We start from the raw sequence: 24066 nt of genomic DNA on the forward strand, positions 1-24066 counted from the left end.
TTAATGATGTTGTTTTGTTAGCTATCACTTAGTAGTGTGCAAACCATTTAAAGTAATGTAAAATAAACTACGACTTTTAGCTATCTTGGAGAATTATGCAAGGAACATCACAGGCACAGGGGATGGACACAGATATCCAGGTGGAAGGAGGTGAGGCCCATAACAAAGCATTTCCAGGGAATCGGTTCTCTCAAGATGTTTGAGCACCATTGCCTCAGAAGATTCAGGCATTCATGGTAGGTTGCTGTTGACATTTGCAGCCTCCTGGAAGAAGGACTCCTTTCCTATAGAGCAGGTGAACATGCATTGCCAATGGCAATAAGGTTCCTATAAAAGGAGGGCTAACACCCATCCCCTCACCCTCACCACCCTGAACCCCCCACTTCCCCCATCAGGATCTCTGGCTTTCACCTTGTTCCTGCAAGGAAAGAAGTACGAGAGCTGTGGGTGGTAATAATAACTGGCTTGCAAAGGAGGGACGAACACCATTTGTGAAAGGTGATTGTGCAGTGCAGACGCGAAGGGGCACTAAGGTAAGAGTGAGTGTAAGTGTTGTCTGCTCAAACAGCGATGCGAGATGCCTGTGGGTAAAGGAATGAGTGGAGGTGCAAGGTGTGTTGACCTGAGGCATGGTGGACGGGATTCTCCACTGGCCAATGGCAAAATTGGGGAAAGTAATTGGCCAGAGAATCAGTTTTGACGCCAAAATCATGGCGGGCACCAGGTTCATGTCAAATCGCAATTCTCCAGAACCTCGACAATGGCATCAATGCGTTCCACTCCGCATACAGTAAACGCAATTTGCATATCATTAGCGGGCCTCTATAATCCTCCGCCTCCACAGGGAGAAGTCCTGAGGCAAGGTTTACTTGTGCTTTTAAAAAGCGGTGAACAGGCAGCATGGCTGATGAGAGAGAGGAAGTAGGAGATGCAGACGTACGACCGTAGGCTGCCGGTCCTGACTGATCGGACTGGTGGGGGGTGGGTGGGGGCGGGGGAGGGCGACCAGGAGACAGGCCGTAGGGCCGGAATAGAGGTGGTGTCCAGGCACAGACCACCATTGTCACGGCCTGCAAGGCAGCCATCTTGCTGCGCACCCTACTGACCACCCCCTCATGGGCCATGGCTCTGCAGAGTTCCACCGGCCATATGGGTGTCTGCACCCCACCACCCCCAAGCCCCAGCCCCCACTCTCCCACCCCAGCCCCACCCGCTACCCCACCACCCCCCACAATCGACCCAGTACCCCCGCACCGCACACCCTGCCATACCAATCCCCCAACTGGCTGCCATCCATGTAACCCACCCAAGGGGAATACTCACGTAGCCCCTACGGAGGGGGGGGGGGGGGGGGGGGGGGGGCACGGGGGGGGGGGCCGCGGAGCATGCCTCTTTCATGGGCAGCGACAGCCGACAGAACCTCTGGAAGCAGGAACGGGCATCAGGGCCAGAGGCCTCCGCGATGCTGGGCACTGACATGCGCCAGGGGTGCGGGGATGGGGAAGGAGGGAGAGGGGGCCATGCAGGGGCAGGGTCTGCAGTGAGAGCCGGGGTCACCATGTAGCCCTTTGGACCAGGTTGGGCACCACGCTAATATGTCTGCCCTTTGATGTGTTAGGCAGGTTGGTTCGACGTTGACTGCAACTGGATGCAGGGAAGCTAGAAACAAACGTCTGACACAGGAGATGATCCAACACTGTTTCATTTAACTAGTGGACTACTGTACATGTTCAGCTGTGGGTTGACACTCTACTAATCCAACTGATGACCTCTTACTGGCTTGACCAGACTTACTAGCTACCGCATGGCAATAGTGCTCACAAGCTTGTGCACTCTGACTGTCTCAGTAGCTGGGTCCTGAGAGAGGGAGAGTCTTAATACCCTTCATCCTCTGCAGCCAAGGGATGTTGGAATACAACCAGCAATGGTGGCCTTCCTCCTGGTCATCGCAGCCCTGGGGGATACGGCTATACGAGGTGGAGCTGCTCGTGGAGGAGGATGTTGCAGCAGAGGAGCCTTCCCCAGAGGAACAGGAGGCAGCCTGAGGGTGAAGAGCTGGTTGCCCAACAGGAGAAGGAGGAGGTGCAAAGGCGGTGCCGCATGATGCCTCGTGTGTACTGGCAGCGCCCATCATTCGAGGACCTGCCGGACCGGGCATGTCGAAGAATCCGGCTGAGCAAGGGGACAGTGTGACATATCTGCCAGATCATGGCACACCTGGCACCATGGAGGAATGGTGGAGGACACCCGCTCCCAGTGATATTCAAGGTGATCATTGCCTTGAATCTCTACGCCACGGGGTCCTTCCAGGGGCTGAGTGGAGCCCTGTCTATAATTTGACAGAACTCAGTGCACAGGTGCATTTGCGCAGTCATGGAGCCTATATCCCCAGTCGGCACACTATAGCCACTATATGGACCGAGCCCACCAGGATGTTCGGGCAGTGGTGTTTGCTGCCATTGCCGAGATGCCATGGGTCCAGCAGGTGATCACCAGGAAGCATGTCGTCCTACGACCACCTGCAGATGACAGGCCGTTCTTCACAAACCGAAAGGGGTTCCATTCGATGAACGTGCATCTGGTGTGTGACCATCAGCTGCGCATCCTACATGTCTGTGCCCAATACCCAGGAAGTGTGCACAACACCTTCATCCTCGCACACGAGATGGTTCCTGGCCTCTTCGCGTCTCACCCCCGGCTGGGGGGATGGCTCCTGGATGATAGGGATTATCCTCTGTGGTCGCAGCTGATGATGCCTATCCGGAGACAACAGATCATCACAGAGACCCGCTACAAATACACTGATGCCGCAACCTGGGGCATGATCTCGCAGTACTTCGTCATCCTGAAGATGAGGTTCAGGTCCCTGGACTGCTCTGGAGGGGCCATCCAGTATAGTGCTGGGAGGGTCTCCCACATTGTGGTGGCCTGCTCTGTCCTCCACAACATCACGCAACAGAGGGGCAACATGCTAGAGGAGGAGGATCAACATCAGTCCTCGGCCAACAAGGAGGATGCGGGGATGACGGGCATGGGCAGGACATGGGGCCCGTGCACCCCCCTGATGGTCAGACCTTCCCATGAACACCTCACTGCGCCTCCCCCCCCCCCCCCAAAACACCCTTGCAACCACACCCCCACCCACTGCAATACCTATTTGCCTCACTATGGGGTACGTGCTGTGGGTTGGCAGTAACAGCAGGCCTAGCCTATGAGATGGAGGATGATGACAACCCACTCTGGGATGAGCTCTGGTGTTCCGCATCATTTGATAACGTATGATGCCTGCCCACGGTAGCACTTTCTACTGTCCACCTGGGTGATCCCTGCATGTGAGCTGACCATTCCATCATGAGATCCCATCAAATCCCTCGGGTGACAGGGACTGTGGGTTGGGGAGGGGGGGGGGGGTGGCAGAAGAGAGGCGGGGGAACCATAGGGGCGAGTGTTGGCTCAACTGCGGTCACTGGGCCAATTGAACCCATAACATTCGTTCATTCCCCCCCACCCCCCCTTCCCTTGCACCCCCTCTGTAGCCAGACCAGACCAGCCCACCCCTCACAACCTTCTTCCAGAGCACCGAGGCAGGTTGTAATGTTCTGCACAGATATTTAATGTGAACAAATGTAAACAGGATTGCGCTCTAGCCCCATACACTATCATGTGTATTGCACCTGTGCTAACCTAACTGGTTTACCTTTCTGGCCTTAACGCTAGGTCTAGGTGGATCTCCAGAAGTACATCAGGAGTGAAGGCGGCCTGCTGCGATTCCCGCCCTGAGACCTTGGTCCCCTTTGGCAGCCGTCTTCGGAGGCGACCGGGCCTGGATGGGCCCCAGCTGCTGCTTGGAGGTCCCTGTTCTGCCCGCTGCTCACCAGATGCGCCAGGGACAGGAGGGAGAGAGTCTGAGGCGCTGCAGTTTTCTGGCACAGGACCCATCGCCAGACTGTGGGTAGCTGGTGGCTTCAGTGGCCAGGGCACCTGGTTGGCAGCCGGTATTGGTGCCATCATGTGGTGCAGGGTGGGGGTTCAGACGACCTCCAGGTCGAGGGACTAGGGTTACAGGTGTGTGGGATTTTGGTTAGTGCCAGGTGCACATTGGTGCCAACTCACCTGGCTACCCTGCGGGAGTCGTGCAGCTTTTATGGCACTGCCGGCCAGTCTGGACGGATTTGCCCATGATGCTCACGACCTCTGCCGCCTGCGTCCTTGGCACAGTGAACGGCAGTGTCTAGCAACCTCCTTCCCACCCTGGGATACAGGGTCACCCACCTCTCCTCCAAAGCATCCAGCAGCATCGATAAATCTTGGTGCCACTCTCCTTGCTGCCATCTTTTTGGCTGGGATGAGTGTGTGTGGGGAGTGAAGTGTGTATATACGGCTGCACCTTGTCAGCCTCCTGAGTGTCAATCCTGAACCTGGCAAATCTGGCACTGTTTCTCGTTGTGTTCCGCGTGAATCCAGTGCTAGCCCTTAATGGTCATTGAATTGGTCCAGATGTGGTGCTAGTTTTGCTGTCGTAGAAGTCCACTAATCCTGCCCCAGCGTCAACACTTAGTCTCAGGAACGGAGAATCCGGCTGAATGTGTGCAGGAGAATGTTAGACAAGTCAGAGTGTGGTATTTGATATCTTAAAAAGTGTTAAGACACTCACCTGATGTGTGCTCATGAGGTCCAGGATGCTCTTGCTGCAAGCACAATCTCCAGGCTGGAGGGAGCATACTCGGCTACAGGCGTCCTCAGCTATGTCCATCCATACCTGTCTGTAGGGGAGGTTGGCCGCTTCCTCCCTTCTTTATAGAGCTCACTTTACTTTAACCCCTTGAATGTTGGCAGTAGGACATCCAAGCAAGAGTGAGAGACCTGGGGAGCAGCCTCCCTAGGTCTCCTCTCCACTCTGGTGGTTGCAAAAGCCTGAAAAATCCAACTGCTGCCGAGCTCTTCTGACACATGTCGAGGTCCCTTTAATTAGAAATCTTTCCTTTGACAGAACGGATACGCCATCTCATTTGGAATTAATATTGTTACCTTCCCTCACTGTTCAGGGAGCCTGGAGGTAGGACGTTCTGATAAAGAGCAACTGCCTGGCGAGCTGTGCAGTGAATCAAGTTCTGAACTTAGATGTGGTCCCAGTGTTGCGAGAAGGACTGAGGTAATATACTCCACCCAAGGTCTCTTTATCTGCTACTTGTTAGTGCTTTGGGAAGATGAATGAAATATAACACAAATGCCGGAAAGAAATTCAACACAAAATAGCCAAATCGTGACAGTGGCTGATGCTAGAATACACTGATCCCTTTTATCCTTCTTCTTCTGCGCGTTAACATTTCTTTGTGACTGGAACCATGATATTTTAATAAACCCCTATTTTTAAATTATGTAATGTCACAATTTCCCTATGTTGTACCCAGTCAGGCCAATAAAGCACATTATATCTATTAGTCTGTCAATAGCAAATCAGTTGAATTGCTTGTTCTTCAATTGATGGAACAGATTGCCCCACCTACTGATAGATTACATCTGACTAACAGCTGTGATGCCTTGTCCCACTGGATTTGTCCAAAGACTGCACCCAAAGCCATTTTGGTTTATACTTGCTTCAATCAATCCTGAGCTGCAAAGGTGTTTCCAATCTTTACCTAAAATCACTCAATCTCCATGAAGAAATTACTTGTTCCACTGCTAGTTATTTGATTCATGATTTTTTTTTTTACAGACAAAATCAAAATCAGCAAATGGAAAACATATCAGATGGTGATCATATTTCATTTAATAATTTTTTCCTTAGTTGCAGAAATCCCATTCAATCAAATAAACAGAGGGACAATTTGACTTTTACAAAGCAAACTTTTATATATTGGTATGTATGTGCATGAGCACAGAATGCTCATCCGCTTTAAGCCTGTCCAGTTAGATGACAAATCTGCTTTGGAAAGCAAAAACAATTACATTTTGCAGTTTAAGTGCATCAAATCTGAAGAAAAAAATAGATAAAATAGATGAAATTCCTAATTATCCACCAATGGGCAGGCAGTGCCTGATGGCAGTCATGCAGTCCGAACTATCACACATTCAATTTGCTTCATCCCCAACTAATAAAAATATATTGAAGCAGCATTCCTCACCTATTTTTTCAACCAATTTCATAAAATTACTTCAGAGTTCAGAAACTTATGGTTAGTTAGCCAAATTTATTTTTAATCTGCTTTTGATCGGACACAACAGATTAAACATGTGAATTACATTTGCAAACCTATGATTTAGAGATATGGGGTGGTATTCTCCCCCCCCCCACGCCGGGTGGGAGAATTGCTGGGGCACCGCACGGGTCGCGCCACGCCACCCCGACATCCACATGCGATTCTCCCCCCCCCCCCCCCCCCCTCACCGGAACCAGCGGCATGAGAATTGCGGCGGGCCGCTCAGAGAATCGGCGCAAACGGCGAGCGGCGATTCTCCGGCCCGGATGGGCCAAGCGGCCACACGACACGACAGGTTCCCGCCGGCGCTGTCCACCCCTGGTCGCTGCCGGCGGGAACTGCGGGAACGCTGGGGCGGGGCAGCCTGTGGGGGGGGGGGAAGAGGGGGGCTCCTTCACCAGCGGGGGGGGGGGGCCCTCCGATGGGGTCTGGCCCACGATCGGGGCCCACCAATCGGTGGGCCGGCCTCTATCTCTCTCCCCCCCCCCCCCCCCCCCCCCCCCAGGTCTACCTCCTTCCACGGCCGGCCCCAGAACACCGGTGCCATTTGGTGAGGGGCCGGCGGGTGTAAGAAATTCCCCACGCATGCACAGGATGGCATGGCCCAACTGCGCATGCGCGGGTTGGCACGGCGCCCATTTGGCGCTGCGTAAGGAGGCTGGAGTGGCCTGAACCGCTCCAGTGCCATGCTGGCCCCCTGTGCGATGGCGTTCACGACGGCGCGGGCACTTATTCCCGGGAGCAGAGAAGGCCGCCCATGGAGTAATTTGAAACCACACAGACAGGTGGGTTGGGTGCAGGTGAAATCAAAAATTAAAAAGGAGTCATTTAGCACTGTTGCATCACAATGTCAGGGACCCAGGTTCGATTCCCGGTTTAGGTTACTGCCTGTGTGGAGGCTGCAGGTTCTCCCTGCGTCTATTCCGGGTGCTCCAGTTTCCTCCCACAAGTCCCAAAAGACTTGTTAGGTGAATTGGACATTCGGAATTCTCCCTGTGTGTACCCGAACAGGCACCAGAGTGTGGAGGCTGGAGGATTTTCACAATAACCTCATTGCAGTGTCATTGTAAGCCTACTTGTGACAATAATTAAGATTATTATTATAATGTTACTATTATTAGGGCTGGTTTAGCTCACTGGGCTAAATCGCTGGCTTTTAAAGCAGACCAAGCAGGCCAGAAGCACTGTTCAATTCCCGTACCAGCCTCCCCGGACAGGCGCCGGAATGTGGCGACTAGGGGCTTTTCACAGTAACTTCATTTGAAGCCTACTCGTGACAATAAGCGATTTTCATTTTCATTTTTCATTTCATTATGGTTTTAACGGAGCAAAATCAGAGACTAAAAACACAATCTGTGGGTCAGTCAGTGAATTCTTTTAAAGAGGCTATGTATCTTGTAAGGGGTCTCCTTTTTTGTTCATGTTTATTCCTTTATTCCTATTTTCTTTTATTTTTGCCATTGCATTTTTGATCCATGGATGATTGTGGACATATGTCTTTAAAGCACCCTATACCTTTAATCCAAACAGCAGGATCCAGAGGGCTGTGCTGACTTGGACTGGTGATTGTCGATTGGCCAGTGTCAGTGATGACTCGTTTTGAGTGATTTAGCTGGTGGCCAATGGATGGGCCCAAAAGGCTGTGCTCTGCCCAGTCACAGGTGGTGATTGGATCTGATCTGACTGGAGGGTTCTAATTAATTCCCTCCAAAAAGATCCAGCTAAACGTTTTTCAGAGGGCCACTGTGGGGGGCTGACATATTTTCTAGCTTTCTCTGGAGGCTGCAGAGGCCTGAAGTCAAACCATGAGCTTGAAGCAGGGTTTGATATGAGGAAAATGTCTCAAGAACGAAATAGGCCTGTATGTGAACCTCGAGCTGAAGGCCCTAATGTCTCTCCAGAAGAAAGCCTGCTGCTTGTGAGTGCTGAATGAATGAATACAAGAAAACCATTACCAGCTGCTTTGATCAACCAGCATGCTGTGAGGAAAGTGTGCTAATGAACCACTGTTTAAAGCAAAGACTCTATCTTTTGACCTTCATCCTTGTAATTTTAACCCCCCCGACCACCGTGTGTATTTGTCTTGTGTATGTAGGTAGTGGGTGGGTCCGTTAAAGGGGGTAGTGGGTTAGCTTGTTATTCTGTTGCACTTACTCATTTACTGCATATTTAATCATTATCTCGTTATAAATAAACAGTAACTGTATTTCCACTTACAAACCCGGTAATTATTGGGCAGCCAAGGGCCAAAGGCTTTGGGAATTTTTACAAGAATTATTGGATAATTCACTCCAGGGCATGAAGGGCTCGAATTGACTGCGAGCTTGATCAGGGTGGCATAACAATCTATGATTTTGCACTCATTTTATCTTTTACACACATTGGCTTTTGTAAAACTGACAGTAAAATGAGGTAAGCTGATTTACACCACTGCTTGTGGGCTAGGAGCAGCATATCTTCCAAGCCCACTTGCTTTCCCACCTGCAATTGACTAACCTTGCCCCCCCCCCCCCCCCCCTGTAATCTCTGACCACATCTCCAACTCCCACATCTCCAATTCCTCACTGTTTCCACCCGCTTTCAGGATCTCCCCCAACCATAATCTCTCTCTCCAGGCCCCCCCCCCCCCCCCCCCCCCGGCAACAAGAGCTCCATAACTAGGTCTCTTCCCATGAAGTTATAGGTAAATGTTATTAATTGGTAAATTATCTTCCTAAACATGAATTAACGTACTCAGTATTATGTACGTAAATGTGCTTCATTGTTTTGATCCACATATGGCAATGTTGACTCTGAAACCAAAAAGCATAGAGCTTTCAATTTAATTCAGTTTGGCTATATTTAGTTTTTTTAAATGCTTTAAGGGAGGTATAAATGCAAAATCACTTTTTCAAATACATTGATAAGTATTGTAAAAACAAAACTATAAATAGTAACAACACAAAGCGTAACCGAGCATTATAATTTTCTGCCAACATCTTTTCTTACAGTTGGTTCAAAGTGATTCAGCACATCTGCCCATTAAATAAAGGTGTATAGGAATTAGAGGTAAAACACATTCACGCATGTTTAAACTGACCAGGTGTTCTGGAATCTCCTTGCACTTAATAGTCATATCATGCTTTGTTGCAGGAGATGCAGTCAGTTATGGCCAAATATGAAAAAAAACTCATTTTGGCAGCCTTTCCAAAGGCTTTATGGGGAAAGAGCAGAGGGGAGTAAAACAAGGTGATAGAGAATAAATTGGACAGGCAGCTCAGTACGTGGGCCAGTAATAACGCCCCCCCCCCCCCCCCCCCCCCCCCCCCCAGCCGAGCAGTGGAACCCCCGAATAACGGCTGGTGACGTGAATGCACTGCATGAGATCGATGCAAGAAGACATCTCTTCACAACAGATAGCTGTACAATTTGTCTAGCAGAAAGTCCTGGCCGGGGTTGAAGCTGCAAATAGTGCTCACAAAACCCAAGAAGATATACTGAAGAAGGTATTTCTAACAAAGCTGTAACAGTATGGCAGAAGGAAGATGTTTGCATGCCACAAGATGTCCCATGTCAATTTGCTATACATTTAATATTGGATTAGACCAAGTCGTCAGACAGTTGTACTTCTTGTTTGGCAAACCTCCAACAACGGATGCACTTAACATGCAATTTAAAACTGAAATCCTTGTACACTGACCTCCTAAAAGGGCTTCATGCAGCAAATTACTCTTAATGCAACCTAGCTGCATAATGAAATGCCAGTAGCTCTCATAGAATTTACTGCAAGGTGAACATGTGTCTATCAATTTATGTGCTCCTTAGCTTGCAAGCTCTCAACGTTATCAGGGAGGGGGAGAGAGAGAATTAATCTGTATTGATTATCGGGGCTGAGAATGGAGGCTGCACAGATGGCTGGTAGCCCAACTGAGAGCTTCAAGGCTGGCAACAAATCAGGCCTTGGGCATCCTTTCAGTGAGCCCGCTGGACTGCCATTGCCCAACATGCCCCCACTAACAGATCACCATCTCAAAAAACTAATTTTGGGTGCTTGTCTCACTAGCAAAAGCATCAATTAAGTACAGGGGAAGGAAGGCAGTGGTGGAGGGAAGGGAGCTATTTGCAGTGAGAAGGACTCGGGATGGGCAATAAATGCTGGCCGAACCAGCGATGCCCACATCCTGTACATTTATTTTAAAAAAGGACTGCTCCTCGGGTGCACGGGAATTTAAATAAATTAAACTTGCCTTCTGGTTTCATGGGAAATTAAATAATTAACTTACCTTTATGGTGGTGGCAGCTTCTTAAGTTGGATTTAATACTGGAAAACTGATCAGAGAAGGCCTGATGCCTGCATCGATCAGGATAGTCAGACTTCACTAAGGGGTCCTGAAAGAGGCAGTAGGGGTCTCATCAGAATATCCAATGGCATAATAACTATTATGACAAGCATTTTTAGGCACGGGGCAAATGTCTGTGAAATTGGTAATTTATGCCCTACAATGACCACTTGTGTTGCCTTGCCCACTGAAGGTTGTGATGAATGTAGGATTTGCTGTAAGCAGATCAAGAATTTGAGTGAGATAAAGATGATGTAATTAATGGGAAGAGCCAGATCTGTAACAAGTAATTTAGATTTTAGTCTGCCAAAGACAGCAGGAGTTGCAACTGATGATTGAAAGGGTTTATCTCTCTCCAAGCAGTCCTTCCAAGAAATGGCTATCCAGAGGACAGTAAGTATCCTGTCCTTGCTAACTTTATCTGTAAGTGCATTTTGACCTGTGATGAGCTTTGCATGAATGAAGTTGGTATGAGTTAACAGTTAAAGGGTGGTATTCTCCCTTCCCCCCGCCGGGTTGGAGAATTGCCGGGGTGCAGAGCGAATCTTGCCATGCCACCCCGACCCCCGCACGTGATTCTCCCACCCCCCCCCCCCCCCCCCCCCCCCCCCAAAACCAGCGTGCGTGAATCATGCAGAGCCGCTTGGAGAATCGCCGCAAATGGCAAACGGCGATTCTCCGGCCCGGATGGGGCGAGCGGCTGGCGAAAAAGTGACATGTTGTCCCTGTGCCTGTGTGGGTTTCGGCTGGGTGTTTCCGTTTCCTCCCACAGTCCAAAGATGTTGGGCGCGATTCTCCGCTCCCCACGCCGGGTGGGAGAATTGCGGGAGGGCCCCCCAACAAATTTCACGCTCCCCTGGCGCCCACCGCGATCCCCCCCCCCCCCGCCGCCCGGAGGAATCACTGCTCGCCGTTTTTCACGGCGAACGGCGATACTCCGACCCGGAGCGGCCTGCTGTTCGCGGCCGTTTCACGACGGCGGCAAACACACCTGGTCGTTGCCTTCGTGAAACGGGAGTGAGAAGCCCGTTTGGGGCTTGTAGGTGGCCTAGCAAGGAAAGAGCACCACGACTGTGCTCGGGAGGGGACAGGCCCGCGATCGGTGCCCACCGAATTTTGGGCCGGCGTCCAAATCGGACGCACTATTTCCCCTCCGCCGCCCGGCAAGGTCAAGCTGCCACGTCTTCCGGGGTGGCTGAGGGGAAAGACGGCCACCGCGCATGCGCGGGTTTGTGCCGTCAGTGTCATGACGTCAGCCGCGCATGCGCGGGTTGGAGCTGGCCAACCTGTGCATGCGCGGCTGATGTCATTAGGCGCACCGGCCGTGTCATTCTTGGCGTGCCGCTCCTAGCCCCGCTGGGAGGGGAGAATAGGGGGCGAGGAGCGGCCTCCGAGGACGTCATGAAACTCGGCCGAGTTCACGACGGTCCTCCCGATTTTTCCCGGGAGCGGAGAATTCTGCCCGTTGGGTTAGGTATATTGTGAACTTCCGGTTGCGGCTATGCGGAGCTAAGCCGCACGTTCAGCAGCTCCTGCTTTAATGGGACTTGTGGGCTCTTTTAAGGGCCCCAAACTGCGCTGATTCGACAATTCCCGGTGGATAAAGAGCAAAACCTCCCGGGATTTATGGTGCGGACCCGGAGTGGGGCGAGAAAAAAAACGGCAGCAGCTCCCCTGGAAAAGCGGGGGAAGGTGGACAAAATGGCGGCCGGTGGAGCCCCTGAGGAGTGGAGGCAGTGGGCGGAGGAGCAGCAGGCGGCCCTTCTGCGCTATTTTACGGAGCTGAAAGTGGAGTTGCTGGAATCCCTGAAGGTAACGACAAGTAAGCTGCTGGAGACCCAGACAACTCAGGGTGCAGCGATACTTAAGTTGCAGCAACAGGCCTCTGAGCGCGAGGATGAGGTTTCGGCCCTTGTGGGGAAGGTGGAGATGCACGAGGCGCTCCACAAAAAGTGGCAAGATCGTTTCGAGGAGATGGAGTTTCGATCAAGGAGGAAGAACTTGCGGATCCTGGGCCTCGAGGAGGGGCTGGAGGGGTCGGACCTGCCGGCCTATGTGGTCGTGATGCTGAACTCGCTGGTGGGGGCAGGATCCTTCCATCTGCCCCTGGAGCTGGAGGGGGCCCACAGAGTACTGGCCAGGAGGCCTAAGGCGAATGAACCCCCGCCGTCGGTGCTGGTGCGGTTCCATCGGTTCAGTGACCGGGAGTGTGTGCTGCGATGGGCCAAGAAGGTGAGGAGCAGCAAGTGGGAGAATTCGGTAGTGCGCATCTACCAGGACTGGAGTGCGGAGGTGGCCAAGCGGAGAGCCCAGCGCCCGCTTTGGCGTCTGGACGTGGGGTTGTTGGCCGATGAGGAGGTGTGTAGGAGGGTCCGGGGATGTATCGAGAGGTACCTCGAGGTCAATGATACTGGGGAGGCCTGGGTGGGGATGGTGTGGGAGGCTCTGAAGGCAGTGATTAGGGGGGAGCTGATCTCTATCCGAGCCCATAGGGAGAGGAGGGAGAGGAGGGAGACGGAGAGACTGGTGGGGGAGCTGTTGAGTGTGGATAGGAGGTATGCGGAGGCCCCGGAGGAGGGATTGCTGGCGAAGCCTGCAGGCCAGGTTTGATTTATTGACCACCAGAAAGGCGGAGACACATAGAACATAGAACAGTACAGCACAGAACAGGCCCTTCGGCCCTCGATGTTGTGCCGAGCAATGATCACCCTACTGAAGCCAACGTATCCACCCTATACCAGTAACCCCCCCCCAATTAACCTTATTTTTTAGGACACTAAGGGCAATTTATTACAGCCAATCCACCTAACCCGCACATCTTTGGACTGTGGGAGGAAACCAGAGAACCCGGAGGAAACCCACGCACACACGGGGAGGACGTGCAGACTCCGCACAGACAGTGACCCAGCTGGGAACTGAACCTGGGACCCTGGACCCTGGAGCTGTGAAGCATTTATGCTAACCACCATGCTACCGTGCTGCCCACAGTGGAGGAAGGCGCAGGGAGCGGTCTACGAGTATGGAGAGAAGGCGAGCAGGATGCTGGCGCATCAGCTTCACATGCGGGACGCGGCTAGGGAGATTGGTGGAGTGAAGGATGGGGTGGGAATGTGGTGCGGCAGGGGGCAGAGGTCAATGGAGTCTTTAGGGACTTCTACAGGGAACTGTACCGGTCGGAGCCGCCGGTGGTGGGAGGGGGAATGGAGAGCTTTTTGGACAGGCTGCGATTTCCAAGGGTGCAGGAGGAGCAGGTGGAGGGACTGGGGGCGCCGATTGAGTTGGAGGGGCTGGTTAGAGGGATTGGCCACATGCAGTCGGGGAAGGCGCCTGGACCAGATGGGTTCCCGGTGGAATTTTATAAGAAATACGCGGACCTGTTGGGCCCTCTGTTGGTCCGGACATTTAACGAGGCATGGGAGGGAGGTGTTTTGCCCCCGACGATGTCTCGGGCACTGATTTCCCTGATCCTGAAGCGAGATAAGGACACCTTGCAGTGCGGATCATATAGGCCGATTTCACTGCTGAATGTGGACGCCAAGTTGCTGGCGAAGATCTTGGCCACTAGAATAGAGGACTGTGTGCCGGGGGTGATACATGAAGATCAGACGGGTTTTATGAAGGGGAGGCAGCTGAACACTAACGTGCGAAGGCTACTAAATGTGATAATGATGCCGGCGGCAGAAGGAGAGGCGGAGATTGTGGTGGCATTGAATGCGGAGAAGGCCTTTGATAGGGTTGAGTGGGGGTACTTGTGGGAGGTGTTGGAGAGGTTCGGATTTGGGGTGTGGTTTATTAAATGGGTGAGGTTGCTGTACGAGGCCCCGATGGCGAGTGTAGCGACAAATGGGAGGAGGTCCGAGTACTTCAGGCTCCACCGTGGGACGAGGCAGAGGGTGCCCCCTGTCCCCCTTGCTTTTTGCGTTGGCAACTGAGCCTCTTGCCATGGCTCTCAGGGAGTCGGGGAGGTGGAGGGGTCTGGTGCGGGGTTGGGAGGAGCACCGAGTGTCGCTGTACGCAGATGACTTGCTGCTGTATGTAGCAGACCCGGTGGGGGGAATGCCGGAGGTGATGGAGATTTTTGCTGAGTTTGGGAGTTTCTCGGGTTATAAATTGAACCTGGGCAAGAGTGAGCTCTTTGTTGTACACCCGGGAGACCAGGAGGAGGGGTTTGGTAGGCTCCCGCTAAAGAGGGCAGTGAGGAGTTTTGGGTACCTGGGGGTTCAGGTGGCTAGGAGTTGGGGGACTCTGCACAAGCTTAATTTTACTAGGTTGGTGGAGCAGATGGAGGAAGAGTTTAAACGGTGGGACATGCTGCCGTTGTCGTTGGCAGGTAGAGTACAGTCCGTTAAAATGACGGTGATCCCGAGGTTTTTGTTTTTGTTTCAGTGCCTCCCCATTTTCATTCCGAGGGCCTTTTTTAGGAGGGTGAACAGCAGCATTCTGGGATATGTTTGGGCGCACGGGACTCCGAGGGTAAGGAGGATCTTTTTGGAGCGGGGCAGGGATAGAAGGGGGCTGGCGCTGCCCAACCTCTCTGGGTACTATTGGGCGGCTAATGTCTCTATGGTACGTAAGTGGGTAATGGATGGGGAGGGGCAGCATGGAAACGGATGGAGATGGCGTCCTGTGGAGGCACGAGCCTGAAGGCGCTGGTAACGGCGCCATTGCCGCTCCCTCCAACGAGGTACACTACGAGCCCGATCGTGGCGGCTACCTTCAAAATCTGGGGGCAGAGGAGGCGACACAGAGGGCAAGTGGGGGGCTCGGTGGAGGCCCCGCTGCGGGGGAACCACCGGTTTGTCCCAGGGAACATGGACGGCGGGTTCCTGGGGTGGCACAGGGCGGGCATTAGGAAGTTGAGAGACCTGTACATTGACGGGAGGTTTGTGAGCCTGGGTGAACTGGAGGAGAAGTTTGAGCTCGCCCCGGGGAATATGTTCAGGTACCTTCAGGTCAAGGCGTTTGCTAGGCGACAGGTGGAGGGGTTCCCTTCGCTGCCCCCGCGGGGGGTCAGGGATAGGGTGCTTTTGGGGGTGTGGGTCGGGGATGGGAAGGTGTCTGACATCTATCAGGTGATGCAGGAGGTGGAGGAGGCGTCGGTAGAGGAGCTGAAGGCTAAGTGGGAGGTGGAGCTGGGGGAGCAGATTGAGGAAGGGACATGGGCGGGTGCCCTGGAGAGGGTGAACTCCTCCTCTTCATGTGCGAGGCTTAGCCTCATCCAGTTCAAGGTACTGCACAGGGCTCATATGTGCGGGACGAGGATGAGCAAGTTTTTTGGGGGTGAGGACAGGTGCATTAGGTGTTCGGGGAGCCCAGCGAACCATGCCCATATGTTTTGGGCATGCCCGGCACTGGGGGAATTCTGGCAGGGGGTGGCGAGGACGGTGTCGAGGGTGGTAGGGTCCAGGGTCAAGCCAGGCTGGTCAACCCCGCTATATTTGGGGTTGGGGTGGAGCCGGGAGTGCAGGAGGCGAAAGAGGCCGATGTTTTGGCCTTTGCGTCCCTAGTAGCCCGGCGGAGGATCTTGCTGCAGTGGAAAGATGCGAGACCTCCGAGCGTGGAGACCTGGATCAATGACATGGCGGGGTTCATTAAGCTGGAGAGGGTCAAATTCGCCCTGAGGGGGTCGGTACAAGGGTTCTTTAGGAGGTGGCAGCCTTTCGTCGACTTTCTGGCTCAACGATAAGGAACTAGGTCAGCAGCAGCAGCAACCCAGGGGGGGAGAAAAGGGAGGGAGGGGGGAGAAAAGGGAGGGAGGGGGGAGAAAAGGGAGGGAGGGGGGAGAAAAGGGAGGGAGGGGGGAGAAAAGGGAGGGAGGGGGGGGGGAGGGAGGGGGGAGAAAAGGGAGGGAGGGGGGAGAAAAGGGAGGGAGGGAGAGAAAAGGGAGGGAGGGGAAGAAAAGGGAGGGGGGTCTCAGGGGGGTATTGTTTAAGTTCATTTGCTTATTGTTAATTTATTATTTTGTTGTTTATTGGGTTTGGGGTGGTGGCAGGGTTTGCTACATGTGTTGTTACGGGTGCCGGGGGTGTTTATTATTATTGTTATTATTATTATTGTTCTGTTGATATATATTTTTCAAAAAATTCCAATAAAAATTATTTTTTTAAAAAAAGGTTAGGTCCATGTTAAATTGCCCTGCAATGTCCAAAGGTTAGGTGGGGTTATGGGGATAGGGCCCTGGTAGGGTGCTCTTTCAGAGAGTTGACGCAGACACGATGGGCCTAATGGCCTCCTTCTGCACTGTAGACATTCTTTTGCACTGTAGGAATTCTATGAGCCCTATTTTTAACTGGAATCACTCCTGGAGCTAAGGTTCCTTTCCTCAGTTTATAAAAAAGTAAAAGGATTTGACGTTCTTGTCCAGTATCCTAACATTTAAAAAAAAATTAGAGTGAATGATAGAAACTAACCTTTATTATAGGTAAAAGGGGTTAAAGGAAGAAATTATTTAAAGAAATCGTAATAACTAAGATTTTAAATTATTATATATCAACCATAACAGTGAGAAATAGCTGACGGCTTGAGAAAATATCCGATAAGAAAACTGCAAACGTTTGCAAGGCCGAACTGACAGAAAGACTCTTTGTGTTAGAGAGATGGGCTAGGATCCAGTTCCATGTCCATGGTAATCACAGAATCACCCCATGGAAAGGAATTTTTGCTGAATAAGCTTTTCATCGAGTAGAAAGTTATTGAAATGTTTCACCTTTTAACTTAACAGACCGACACATCAGTCGAATTAAAAGAATTATAGATTAGTCAAAACCAATCACTGCTGTAGAGGGGACTAAACTTTACAGATAGTAATCTTCTTAAAGGTTTAGTATCGGGACGAGAAAACCATTCTAGAATCAATTCAACCTATGCTCTAAAATCTGTTCTATCCTCTTGCTTTGCAAATCTCTATTTTGTTCTATTTTAAACTGCACAGTCCTTTTGTACTGTGTATCTTGACTTGAAGAAATTACTATGAGCTGTCATTGTATTTTGAATTCAACAATCTGTATTTGCGAAAGACAGTCATTCAGATTAGCTTGTTGCAGGGCTGGTCGGAACATTCTAAATTCTGTGCTTGGGTGAAAATTTAAAATTATCAATAGACACTAGAAGCTGACAAAAATAAAGGTGGCAAATTGCCTTTTACCCAAGAAGCCAGTCTTGAATCTCTGTTATTTTGTATGTGGTGTGGAGTTACTGGTATATGAATAGACACAGAGATCCAACAGTACCCAATCCATTTTTTCCAATTAAGGGACAATTTAACATGCCCAATCCACTTACCCTGCACATCTTTTTGAGTTGTGGGGGCGAAACCCACGCAAACACGGGGAGAATGTGCAAACTCCATGCGGACAGTGAACCAGAGACGGGATCGAACCTAGGACCTTGGTGCCATGAGGGACAAGTGCGCACAGCAAAACACAACACTGTGTTGCCTTTTAACATTTACACATAGCAGTACAACGATACATTTCCTTGGGGAATAAGTTAGTTTGGGGTGATGAGGAGGTCTTGTGGCGTAGTGGGCAGTGTTTCTACCTCTGAACATGAAATTTCAGGCTTGCGTCAAACCCCTGGACATGATGGATACGGAAGATGCATTTGTGACTTGGCCAAACAGATTGATTGTCAACCTGTAAATCCATCTGATACGGTGAAGACGAGTGGTAAGAGCAGGAATTTCCTAGTCAGTTAGAACCATGAAGTAGCTGCAGCATATTGGAATCATATCCTTCAAGACTGAAATTATTATATATTATAAAATTGTCGGGACTTTTGGATACTGACCTGCGGTTTCTTTTTCAAAAGGTCATAAGTTCATCTTGGAACTGTCAACAAGCAGGCCTCTTCCAAACAATCACCTGACCTGCACAGTACTTGAGAATGATGCGCCATGATTTCGCTTTCAAAAAACCATGTTGACCCTGGTTGATTACATTATAATTTTCCAAATATCCTGCTCTGCCCTCCTTATGAATGGATTCTAGCAATTTCCCTATGACAGTTATGGGTGGCACAGTAGCTAGCACTGGTGCTTCACAGCACCAGAGACCCAGGTTCAATTCCCGGCTTGGGTTACTATCTGTGTGGAGTCTGCACTTTCACCCTGTGTCTGCGTGGGCTTCCTCCGGGTGCTCCGGTTTCCTCCCACAAGTTCCAAAAGACGTGCTAATAGGTGAATTGAACATTCTATATTCTCCCTCTGTGTACCCGAACAGGGGCCGTAGTTTGGCGACGAGGGGATTTTCACAGTAATTTAATTGCAGTGTTAATATAAGCCTACTTGTGACACTAACAAAGACTATTATTATTATTAAGCCAACCAGCCTGCAGTTCCTGCTTTCTGTCTCCCTCCTTTCTTGAATAAAGATGTTACACTGGCTATTTTCCAGACTGTAAGGAAGTTTGGAAGATTAGAACCAATACACCTACTATCTCTGTAGCCACTTCTTTTATGATGCTCTGATGAAGATCATAAGACCATAAGATATAGGAGCAGAATTAGGCCACTCAGCCCATCGAGTCTGCTGATATTTTTCTCATCCTCATAACCCCTGATTTCTTTATTAATCAAGAACCTATCCATCTGTCTTAAAGACACTCTGTATTGGCCTCCACAGCTTTCTGCGGCAAAGAGCTCCACAGATTCACCACCCTCTGGCTGAAGACATTCCTCCTCATCTTTGTTTTAAAGGATCGTCCCTTCAGTCTGAGATTGTGCCCTTTGGTTCTAGTTTTTTTCTACAAGTGGAAACATCCTCTCCACATCCACTCTATTCAGGCCTTGCAGTATCCTGCAAGTTTCAATAAGATCCCTCCTCATCCTTCTAAATTCCAAAGAGTACAGACCCAGAGTCCTCAACCGTTCCTCATACAACAAGCTCTTCATTCCTGGGATCATTCTTGTGAACCTCCTCTGGACCCTTTCCAAGGCCAGCTTTCCAAGGGACCCAAAACTGCTCACAATACTCCAAATGAGGTCTGGCCAGAGCCTTATACAGCCTAAAATGTACATCCCTGGTCTTATATTCTAGCCCTCTCGACATGAATGCTAAGATTGCATTTGCCGCCTTAACAGCACGTTAACCTCAAGAGAATTGACAAGGACTCTCAAGTCCCTTTGTGCTTCTGATTTCCTAAGCATTTCCCCATTTAGAAAATAGTCTGTGCCTAAACTCCTCCTTCCAAAGGCCATATAATCCTTCAGACCTGTCAGCCTTCAGGTCTAATAGTTTTCCCAGCACCATTTCCCCGATGAAGGTAATTGGTTTGAACTTCCTCGCTTTCACCTCTTGATTTAGTACGTTCTTCATATGTCTTCTACTGTGAAGATGGACACAAAATATCTGTTCAACGCCTCCATCATTTCTTTGCTTTCCTTTATCAATTCCCCAGACTCAATCTTTCAAGGAGCAACACTCGTATTTGTTATTCTTTTCTCATTTAAATACTTTGTGGAAATTTTTAGGCCAGGATTCTCCAGGGCTGCCCGTTAGCCGTGTTGGGCCAAAATCAGGGTTGGCACCGGTTGTCACAAGTCTCCCTGCCCGCCGTGCTGGGCATAAATGGTTTCCCACCTTGTGTTGGAGGGAAAATGCAAAGCGCTCATCAACATTAATCTGAATGCTATTAATAGGTTGGAAGCCCAATTCAAGTGTTGCCTCTGTCGCTTCACCCTCCCCCCCCCCCCCCAACCCCGACTGAAGCCATGTGGGTGTGATTTGATGCAAGTATTTAAAAACAGGCAGCTTGCAGTCCAAAGGATGGAAAGGCAGTGAGTACCCTCTCTCTAATTGCCTCCAGGGTGCCAAAGGGGTCCTTCACGAGAGGTGGGGTCAGAGGGGCTTTTGCTGGCTGGAGGGGCTCAGGTCAGCGGTGTACCCTGAGATGGGGTTGTTTGGCTGTTCTCCCTATCTGCAGCCTTTAAATGCTTTAAACAGTCTGTCAGTATGCCAAATTCAAAGATCTGTGAGATGAAGGTAAAAGTAATCCCTTTGGTGGAAACATCTGAAGTGGGTTCTCACAGCCAATTTAATTGTCCTTTGAAGTATTGAGGAGTTTCTAAATGCCTCGAAGGCTAAAAGCTTTGAACTACATTGTTTACATTTAATTTCATGTACCAATGCCTCCTAAATGCTTTTTGATTGACAGGTCGAGGCAGTTTCTAAAAGAATCCCAGCCTCTATCTATATACCATTAATGCATTCTTGCCCTTATCTGTTGGTTCACTCTGAAGCGTGTACACTCTGACCTTCCTGCCACACTCCAGTTATCATTATTCAAATTGCTACACTCCACTAATACCTCATCATTTCCCTTTGATGTACCACATCTCCTCTGACATAATCCTTTCCCTGACTATTTAGTCTAAAACTCTCTTGGCTACCCTAGTTTGACCAGAACAATGGTCCCCGCACATTTTGTGTAAAGTCCATCAGTACAGGTGCTAGTGGCCCGAAATTGAAATCCATTTATCCCACACTAGTCTTTGAGCTACACATTTATTATTCTAATTTTATTTACACTGTGCCAATTTACTTATGGCTCAGTTAATAATCCAGCGATTGCTACCTTTCAGGTTCTGCTTCGTAATTTAACCCGTAGTTGCTCTTTGGATTTGGATTTATTCTTTGCCACGTGTACCGAGGTACAGTGAAAAGTATTTTTCTGCGAGCAGCTCAAACAGATCATTTAGTACATGAAAAAGAAAAGAAAAGAAAAAGAAATTACACACTAGGGTAGCACAAGGTCCACAATGCAAATACATAGACACCGGCATCGGGTGAAGCAGACAGGGACGTAGTATTAATCAGATCAGTCCATAAGAGGGTCGTTTAGGAGTCTGGTAACAGCGGGGAAGAAGCTGTTTTTGAACCTATTTGTGCGTGTTCTCAGACTTTTGTATCTCCTGCCCGATGGAAGATGTTGGAAGAGTGAGTAAGATGGGTGGGAGGGGTCTTTGATTATGCTGCCTGCTTTCGCAGGCAGTGGGAGGTGTAGATAGAGTCAATGGATGGGAGGCAGATTTGTGTGTTGGATTGGGCTGTGTTCACGACTCTGAAGTTTTTTGTTGTCTTGGGCCGAGCAGTTGCCATACCAGGCTGTGATGCAGACAGATAGGATGCTTTCAATGGTGCATCTGTAAAAGTTGGTAAGAGTTACTGTGGAAGTATAGGCGCTGCTGTGCTTTCTTGGTGGTAGCGTCGACGTGGGTGGACCAGGACAGATTTTTGGTGATGTGCACCCCTTGGAATTTGAAGCTGTTAATCATCTCCACCTCAGCCCCGTTGATGCTGACAGGGGTGTGTACAGTACATTGCTTCCTGAAGTCAATGACCAGCTCTTTAGTTTTGCTGGCATTGAGGGATAAATTGTTGTTGTTGCACCACTCCACTAGGTTCTCTATTTCCCTCCTGTATTCTGACTCGTTGTTATTTGAGATCCGGCCCACTATTGTCATGTCATCAGCAAACTTGTAGTAGGAGTTGGAACCAAATTCTGCCACACAGTCTTGTGTGTACAGGCAGTATAGTAGGGGGCTTAGTACGCAGTCTTGCGGGGCCAGTGTATTGAGGACTATTGTGGAGGAGGTGTTGTTGTTTATTCTTACTGATTCTTAATCCCTGTGCAGAAATTCTTTCCTAATCCTATCTAGGTTGTTAGTACCCATGTAGACCATGACAACTGCATTTTCTCCTTAGCCCAGAGCAGATGTCCTGAACACTGGCACCAGGGAATAAAGCTGCCCAGATTCACACTCTGAGCTGCAGAGAACTAATTATATTTCCCTGACTGTGTACCGAGGTACAGTGAAAAGTATTTTTCTGCGAGCAACTCAAACAGATCATTTAGTACATGAGAAAGAAAAGAAAAAGAAATTACATACTAGGGCAACACAAGGTCCACAATGCAAATACATAGACACCGGCATCGGGTGAAGCATACAGGGACGTAGTATTAATCAGATCAGTCCATAAGAGGGTCTGCTCCTACCACAACATTTTTATTTACTCCCCCACGTGAATGACTTCCTTTACCATGGTGCCATGGTCAGTTCGCTCTTCAATCTTGCAGTCCTCATTCCCCTTGATACAAGTTGCAAGAAACTTGAAGCGATTGGACACTTCCAAGAGCTGAGTTCCACTTTTTCTACCTTTACAATCCCCTCACCTGCCTCAACCACCATCACACCCTCCTGTCCCTGAACACTGACTAAATCAGAAGACCCTATCCTTAGGGGTGTGCGTGACTGTTTTCTGAAATAATATGCCTGGTAGCTTTCTCCCTCCCTGATGCATTGCATTACAGTGTCTGTAGCTCGGCCTCCACCTCATTTACTCTGAGCTGAAGTTCCTTGACCCCGCAGATACTTACTGCAGATGTGGTTACCTTGGATCACATTGGATTCCATCAGTATCTACATACTGCAGCTACAACACATTAATTTAATAATTAAACGGCCTCCTACTCTTAATAAGCCTTGCTAATAAAATCTTGTAATACAATTACGAATAAATGACCACCGTTTTGAAAGCCAGATGGAAAAATACTCAAAGCAATCACTTACCTGCTTTCTTGTGACATCTAACTTTGATTTCCTTCACAACAACTCCAGAGCCTTTGGCAAAATGAGGAAATGAGCATTTAAGGACCAGGTTCTCAAACCTGAGACTAAAATCATGGTTTACCAAGAAGCAGTGAACCTGCACGCCTATATGCATCAGAGATTTGATCAACCTATGTCAGGCACCTCAAAGCATTGATGAGGCACCACCAATAAAAGATCCTTCAAAAGATGCTCCAAATCCAGAAGAACAAAAGATGGTCTAACAGCAGTTTCCTCTCCCAGGGCACCATGCCCAGCATCAAGGGACTAAACACTCAAAACCAATTCCTTTGGGCTGGATGTCATTTATGTGCCTGACACCAGACTCTTGGAGCAACTGGTCTACCTGAAATTCTGTCATGGCAGGAAATTGCCAGGAGGCCAAAGGACGTTCTTTAGACATGTCCTTGAAGAGGTCAAACATCCCCACCAACTCATGGAAGTCCCTGACCAACCAAAATGGAGCAGTTGCATTCAGGAAGCCACCAAACAAATAGTCAGGAATGTCCAGACACCACGTTGAGTCATCTGAGACGAGTGTGGAAACCTCCAAACAATCCTTATATCCAGCCCTTCAAGCACTGTCTGCTCCACTTGTGGCAGAGCCTGCAGACTGCGCATGGGACTTATCAGCCATCTCAGAAGCCAACAAACCAGAATAGAAACAAACATCGTCGAACCTGAGACACTGCCTGAGAAGTAGACAGGCAGCAGGATGTTTGCAGGCCAGAATAATTAATCAGAGATCCAGCAAAAATATTCCACTTGATTTCTGCATGTTCCAATTATGGTGAAATAGATTGCTCTGGTTGGAAAAGTAGGTCCCATGCTTGAATAAGACCAAAATGAAGGTTTAATTATTTAGTTACTCACAACAAGGTAAGTAAAAACCCAACAGAAGGTTCCAAAGAGGAAGACCATAGAGTTATACATTATAAAC

General features: G+C 49.7%; 1 protein-coding gene across 6 annotated transcripts in view; it reads right to left on the reverse strand.

Annotated features, from left to right (window-relative positions):
• LOC119976738 overlaps positions 1-24066 on the reverse strand; it is a 489950-nt gene that overhangs the window by 165256 nt on the left and 300628 nt on the right. The gene's annotated exons all lie outside the window — the stretch shown is intronic.

This window comes from Scyliorhinus canicula, chromosome 13 (genome assembly GCF_902713615.1).
Source record: "Scyliorhinus canicula chromosome 13, sScyCan1.1, whole genome shotgun sequence".
Classification (NCBI taxonomy): domain Eukaryota; kingdom Metazoa; phylum Chordata; class Chondrichthyes; order Carcharhiniformes; family Scyliorhinidae; genus Scyliorhinus; species Scyliorhinus canicula.